At 54.1% G+C, this 6,455-nt stretch overlaps 1 protein-coding gene across 1 annotated transcript in view; it reads left to right on the forward strand.

The window, feature by feature from the left end:
* The first annotated feature begins 1,671 nt into the window (after positions 1 to 1,671).
* GPRIN2 (G protein regulated inducer of neurite outgrowth 2) overlaps positions 1,672 to 6,455 on the forward strand; it is an 8,272-nt gene continuing 3,488 nt past the window's right edge. The window contains exon 1 of the mRNA XM_008584616.1: positions 1,672 to 1,784. The gene's annotated coding sequence lies outside the window, so the exon portion shown is untranslated. The remainder of the gene's footprint in view (positions 1,785 to 6,455) is intronic.

The following is a 6,455-nucleotide window of genomic DNA, read 5'->3' on the forward strand; positions in this document are numbered from 1 at the left end:
CGGGCGGAGGACGGCGGCGTCTGGGGCCCAGGCCGGGTCCGGCTCCGGCTCCATCTTGGGCCGCAGAGCCGGGCACCTGTGGCGGCCGCAGGAGCAGCGCTTCCCCCGGCCTGCGCGGTCCCGGGCGGACGAAAGGGTGAGACGCGGGCTCCGGGCGTGCTCGTGGTGGTGTTGGGGGTGAGGGGCGGCGCCTCCCCCTTCCTGCAGCCCAGAACCCACTCCTCACCTCTGCTTGCGCCCAGACCCTCGGCGTCCCGGCCCTGCCTAGAGCTCAGCGCCCCCCGTGGACGTCGCCTTCCTCCCATGTCGCCGCACATTGCCCTATCCCGTCTCCTCTTCCATGTCTCCTTTGCCCGTCCTTCCGTTTGTCGTTACTGTGACCAGGACCTTTTCTCCTTCGTCCTCCACCCCTGCTCCCATCAATTCTCCCCTCTCCCATTCCCCCCCATTCTCATCCCCATCCCCCAACCCACCCTTCTCCCACTGCCAACACCCCGCTCCCAACCCTCCCTTGCCGTTTCCCTCCTCCCGCCCCGCACCCCTACTCCCGAACGCACAGCCCCATCTTCCTTCAGTCATTGCCTTTGCTGCTGGGAAGTCTAGCCTAGTTTGAGGGCCCTGTTGAGGTCCTTTCTCCCTAAGAGCTCGGGTGGGCTTTGTGCAGGAGGGGAGGGGAAGGGAGCTCTGGGTGAGGCTGATGGTGTGGTGTGTTCAGGCATTTGGCCCCGCAGGGGCGGCGTGTGCTTGGCGTGCTGGAGTGCAGCTGTGTAGACGCTATTTCCTGCAGGCTTGCACTGCAAACAGGCCTGTGCCTCGGCCTCTGATATGTCCACAGAGGGGCATGTGCTCATGCTGGGGCAGGGGTGCCTGTGAGTGTGAAGGCAGGGACACACTGGCCACCTGGGCTGCTTCTAGGCTGGGTGAGCTGGCCCATGAGAGCAAATCTTCCCCAGGGAGGGAAGCTCAGGGGTCCGGTCCTCTCTGGTGAGCAGAGCTGCATCCTTGGGCCACCTCCACATGGTTACCCTTGAGCCCTTTCCTGGCACAGTTTGTGCCCTGGGGCACGTTGCCCCTGAGGTGGCTTCATCCTCTCTGTGATGTGCAGGTTTTGTTTCCTCCAAACACTCCCTTTTAGGAATGCTCCCTGCTGCATTGCCCAGCTTTGGCCCTGAGTGTTCCTGTCAGGCCCCCTTTCTGTCCAGGATGGATTAAACCACCTGCTGGAGGTTGCCATGCCCCCCACTGTGCAATGAGGGATTTATGGGGTGTGTCTCCCTAGTTGGTCTCTGAGGGGTTAGATCCATATTTTAATATGTCCACAGTTACCCCTTCAGACCATGTGGGTTTGCTTTTCCTGTTGTGGTTTTGCTGGACACAGAAGTCATCATCCAAGTGCCTGCCGCTTAGCTTACCAAGAGGAAACTTATATGGATGTCACAGTGTGGTCTGAGATGGAGTGCATTTGTGGTGGTCTTGGTAGTCCCTCTGGGCACATCCGAAAGGCTTGGGCTCCTCTGCTGGGGCAACATGGCAGGAGTTGGAACCTCTGACCAAATAGACCCAACAGTCTAGTCTCTTTGATTGGGCTAGTCTGGAAGTTTCTGCAGAACTGGGGGCTTTTACTCAAAATGACATTGGTTGATTGCTGCAGGTGAGGCTGGTTAATCCTGCAGTTGTTGAGAAGCAGAACCTGAGGCAGCAAGACAGTCCGGCGTTGGCCACAGGACATCGGCCACATCCCGCACTACTCTGGCATCATATGGGGCAGGAGAGAGAACATTAAGGTATCATTCAAAGAACACTGTGGGTCTTGGATACCTGTGTGTTCCTTTCCTTTATCTTGAGCTAAAACATCTTCCCAGGATCTCTTTAGTGTGAAACCAGAACGTTTTCATTGGTTGCAAAGGCAGGTTGGGCATGTCTCTGGGCATTTAGAATGCAGACTACAGACTTATGTGCATGCGTGTCCTCCCAGATTAAGATTTAAGATGGGCTCTGGGAAATTTAGTGTGGTGATGGGGACTCTGGAGACACTGGTGATGACTAGGTCCTAAGATGGGATGAAGGTAGCACGAGTTGGGAAGCAAGACTCGATTGACCTACGGGGTGTCTCAATGGCTTCTAAAGGGCCTCTCTGCTCCCCAGTACTGGTGCCTGTGATACCGTGAGCTCAGGCCACTCTTAACGGGTAGTGAAAGAGAAGATTATCATTAACAATCACTGTCGAACACAGTCCATATATGCCATTGTGTTTAGTATTCACAAGGACCCAGCAGGGCAGGGATTTACTTCTGTTTTGAAGATTGGGGAAACTGAGGCTCGAGGAGGTGTGTCCACCTGAAGTCACACAGGAAGGGGAAGAGCTAGGGGTGGAAGCAAAACGTGTCCCTTCCTCCCTACCCATGGCTCCTTGGGAGGCCCCTCTTTTTGGCCCAGTCCAAAGTGCTATGGACAGGGAGCATGGGAAGCCTCCTTTTCCTGGGATAACCTGTAGTGACTTCCCTTGGAGCCCTTCCTTCCCCTGGGGCTGGGAAGGCCAGGTCGTAGGAGGATACCATGTTAGGGTTCTGAATCGGCCACTTTCAGTGGTGGGTTCTTTGACATTTCTGGACTGCTCCAGGCCTCAGTTTTGTCACATGCCACTTGTGGAGGTGGGGCGGGGAAGGAAACCAACAGATATATAACCCCCCCCCCCCCCCCCCCCCCCCCCCGCCCAGTTCCCTGTGGTCACTGATCTCTCTAGGTGATGACTAGCCCTGAGCACTAGGCAGCTGGCTGGTGAGACAGGTACAGTGGGACCCTTGTCACTGATGGCATGTTGATAGGTTTTGGTGGGGGTGTGAGGATGCCCCCAGCCTCCTCCTATTTGTGTCTTCAGGGGGCCAGGGGCTGGCCTGGCTCTTTTTGGTTCCACATCCCACTCCCTAGGAGGGTCCAAGGTGGTGGTGCTCAGCCAGAGGCTGTGCAGGCTGTCCAGCTAGGGCCTCCTGGGCCTTCTTGGACCTGTGGCTGGGTGGTTTTCTGCCTGCCAGGGGCTGTCGGCGAGCACAGCCTTCTCAGTCAGCAGGTACACCTCCTGCCCTCCTTACTTCCAGCAGCCTAAGGAGCCTCTAAGGAACATGTGGGGTGGGTGTGTGGCTGGGCTTTTCTTCCACTCTATTGCTTGTTCCATGGCATGTCATGAGCACCACTGCAAGTGCCACATGGTGGGCTGGGTGCTGGGCTCCGGTTGAGCCAGGCCATCAGATAAGTAAAAAGACAATGACAGTGGAGGGTGGGAGCTGCCAGAATGGAGTTGTGCACAGTGTTTAGAGGAGGTAGAGGACCTCAGGCACTCACCAACTGTGTGCCCTTGAGCAAGTCACTAAACCTTTCTGAGCTTTGGTCTCTTCATCTATAGAGTGGGGACGATGATGCATCTCATGAGAATGCCCTGACAGTTAAATGAGACAATGTGTGCGAAGGATGTGGCTCATGCCTGGCACAAAGTGGGTGGTCGGCACTGGGAGCTGTTCTTACTATTATTGTCACTGTTACTGTCACCGGCTTTATTGCCCTCCTCTGCAAATCCATCCATAGTAGAGCTCCTTGATGATAGCACCTGCATCAGAGTCTTCTCCTGCCTACTCATCCTTTTCCTAACTGTCTCAGGGACCAGTCTGGCTTTGGCCTCAAGAAGCAGTGAGGATGGATGGGACATTCCTTACCAGGCTGGAGCTGTGCCCACAGCTGCACAGTCCAGTATAGCAGCCACTAGCTACATGTGGCTGTTTAGATTTAAATGACTTAAATTTCAATAAAGTTAAAAACTCAGTCACTCAGTACCCACATGTGGCTAGCACCTGCCTGTTGGACTGCACAGGGTGGAAGCTTTGCATCATTGCAGGAAGTTGTGCACAACTGGACTCTCAGCAGGGGACTACAGCTCCAGAACCACCCTTGCTGTTGGCTCCAATAGCTACCAGCTGTCTCCTGAGTGCTGCGATGGCAAGAAGTTTGTAATGACATAGAAACTGAGTTCTGGAGCCCTTCCCACATTCCCTTTTGGGTGGTTGCTCACCAGGCCAGGGAGGTTGGTTTCCTGGCAGTTCTTATCAGCCCAGGAGTGGGAGGGCAGGGCAGGGATTGCCCAAACTACAGTCATTGCCTGCTGTCCCTGTCCTGTTTCTCCAGCCGGTCCTGCCTGGCCAGGAGTCCCAGGGTGATTTTCCTAATTCTCAGCTTTGGCCAGGGCTGGGCTGGCCCAGACACCCCGGCCCCCTGGGCTGTACCCGGCTCCCAGCCTGCTCTTCCCCTTGTGAGCTCTGAACACACGGCCTTCTGCCCACCCTGTTTCTTCCACCCAGGCACCTTCTCCCTCCTCTCTCTCCAGGTCCACTAACGTGGCTGTCCTCCAGGAAGCCTTTCCCGGTCCATCACCTGCCCTGGCAGTGCCCTCCTTGAGACTCTGTTTCTGGCACTTGGCACCCTCGTCTACAGGTTTGTTCCTGTATTTGCTCACTCTCTCAGATGGGGAGCAGTGGACATTCTCCAAGTCCAGCTACGTGTCAGCTCAGTGCTGGGTGCTGGTCAGGCGGAGGGGAGCAGGCCACAGGCCTGGCTTTGTTAGCTTCAGGCTGCCGGGAGGCCGACAGTCAGCCAGACTGTCCATCCAGGCCCTACGGTGCTGGGGGCAGGGAAGGTTCCCCAGGAGGATATTCCAAGCCAGAAGGTGACATGCTGCCTCTAGGCTGTGGCTGGGTCAGTGGGCAAGCCCAGAGCAGTTTGTATGTCTGGAGGAAGGGACAGCAATGGCTGTGAGAAAGGGGGACCAGGCAGATGCAGGCACCCTTGGCAAGAGGGAGTTGAAAATTTTTTTTCTAAGTACAGATAGTTCCCATACTTCCCCCCCGCTCCGTTTCTCCTGTTATTAACATGGTATATTAGTGTGGTATGTTTGTTAAAGTTATGAGCCAATATTCAGGGAACTGAAATTTTATGGAAGAGGTGTCTGATTGGTGGAGTTGGGTGGGCATCTTATCACACTGCTGGGCTTCCATCCCCAAGGGCACAGCCAGCTCCAGAGCCTGCATGGCACGTGGCAGGGGCTCAGGACATGGCTGTGGAACGTACAAACAAATGCTGAGGGAGCCCCGCATGTGCAGGCTGATGTGTGGGGCCCTCCCTGCTCCTGGAGCTAGAGAGGGGAGTCAGGGGTCCCCCCCTCCACCACTGATGAAACTGAGTCCCAGAGCTGTGACAGCTCAGCCAGACTAGTCCAGAGAGGATGGGGAGGGGGTGTGGGGAGAACCCAGGGCACTTCTCAGTATGTCCTCAGCTCATTGCCTGCTAACCCCACAAACCTTCTCTGAGTCCCCTCTGTACCACGGAGGCCCCAGTGCACAGTGAGGTGGGTACTGCCATCCCAGGAGGAAGAGTGAGCTGTGCAGGTTGTCATCAAAGACTGTGGTACTTCTGTGCTGATTGACTAAGAACTCTTGTCCCAAAACCCCTGTCCCCAGTGCTGCAGTCCCACCCCCAAGGCCTCAGCAGACTTGGCCTCTCCCCCTCCCCATAAGCCAGCCAGTAAAGAGTCAACAGCTGGCTTGGTGGGTGGTCTCCGGGACCCTACTCTGGGGCAGGTTCTAACTGAGCCTAGTCCTGATTATCTGACATTTGCAGCATTGCCGAAGTCCAGCTTCAGTGAGGGGTGGGTACCCGAAAAGGGATGGAGAGGGTCGGCGAAATTAACAAACACAGACGGAGACCTCAGTGCATCACTATGCACGTTCTCTCTCTGCGGGCTGTCAGTGCTTTTGGGCTGGAGCCCAGTAGAGCATGAGACAATGCCTTTTATTTAAATTTACAACTCTGTAGGGGGGCTTTGGGTACTATTTTTATTACATCAGCAAGCTTGAGTCAATAATTCAAAAAGCACAGGGGAAGCCAGTTTTTTCCCTTCGTCAGTACGTTTCAGATGATTAGCTTGTGCTTCCTCCTTTTGGTATCAGGTTATCAGATCGGGACCATCTTCTCATTGTCCTGAAGTTAACCTGTGACCTTTTCCTGTTGGCAAGCTGTGGTTAATATCTACCCTATTAACAGGGTGGTGGCTATTGCGGTTACAAAGTGATAGACAGTACTATCATATGACCTATGACTATTGTTAAATGTAAGTACAAATTTGCTAAAAGGAACAATGCTAACATTTAAATTCTAATGGGGGTCTAATGATTATGTTCTAATGGAATGAAAAGGAACAATGGATATTTGAGCAGCATTATCATGCACAAGCATTATATGCATTGGCTGTGGCCCTGTAATCTTAATCTAAATGTTAAAGTGTCCTTGTGCACAGCACCATCCCTCACAAAACTAGGTGTACTCTCTTATTCTTCTAAGATCTAATTTTGCAGGTTTAATAATTTTACAGCATATATTTTTATCCCAATACCTGATTTTTTTTTTTTTTTTTT

Source organism: Galeopterus variegatus, unplaced genomic scaffold (genome assembly GCF_000696425.1).
Source record: "Galeopterus variegatus unplaced genomic scaffold, G_variegatus-3.0.2 Scaffold3315, whole genome shotgun sequence".
Lineage (NCBI taxonomy): Eukaryota > Metazoa > Chordata > Mammalia > Dermoptera > Cynocephalidae > Galeopterus > Galeopterus variegatus.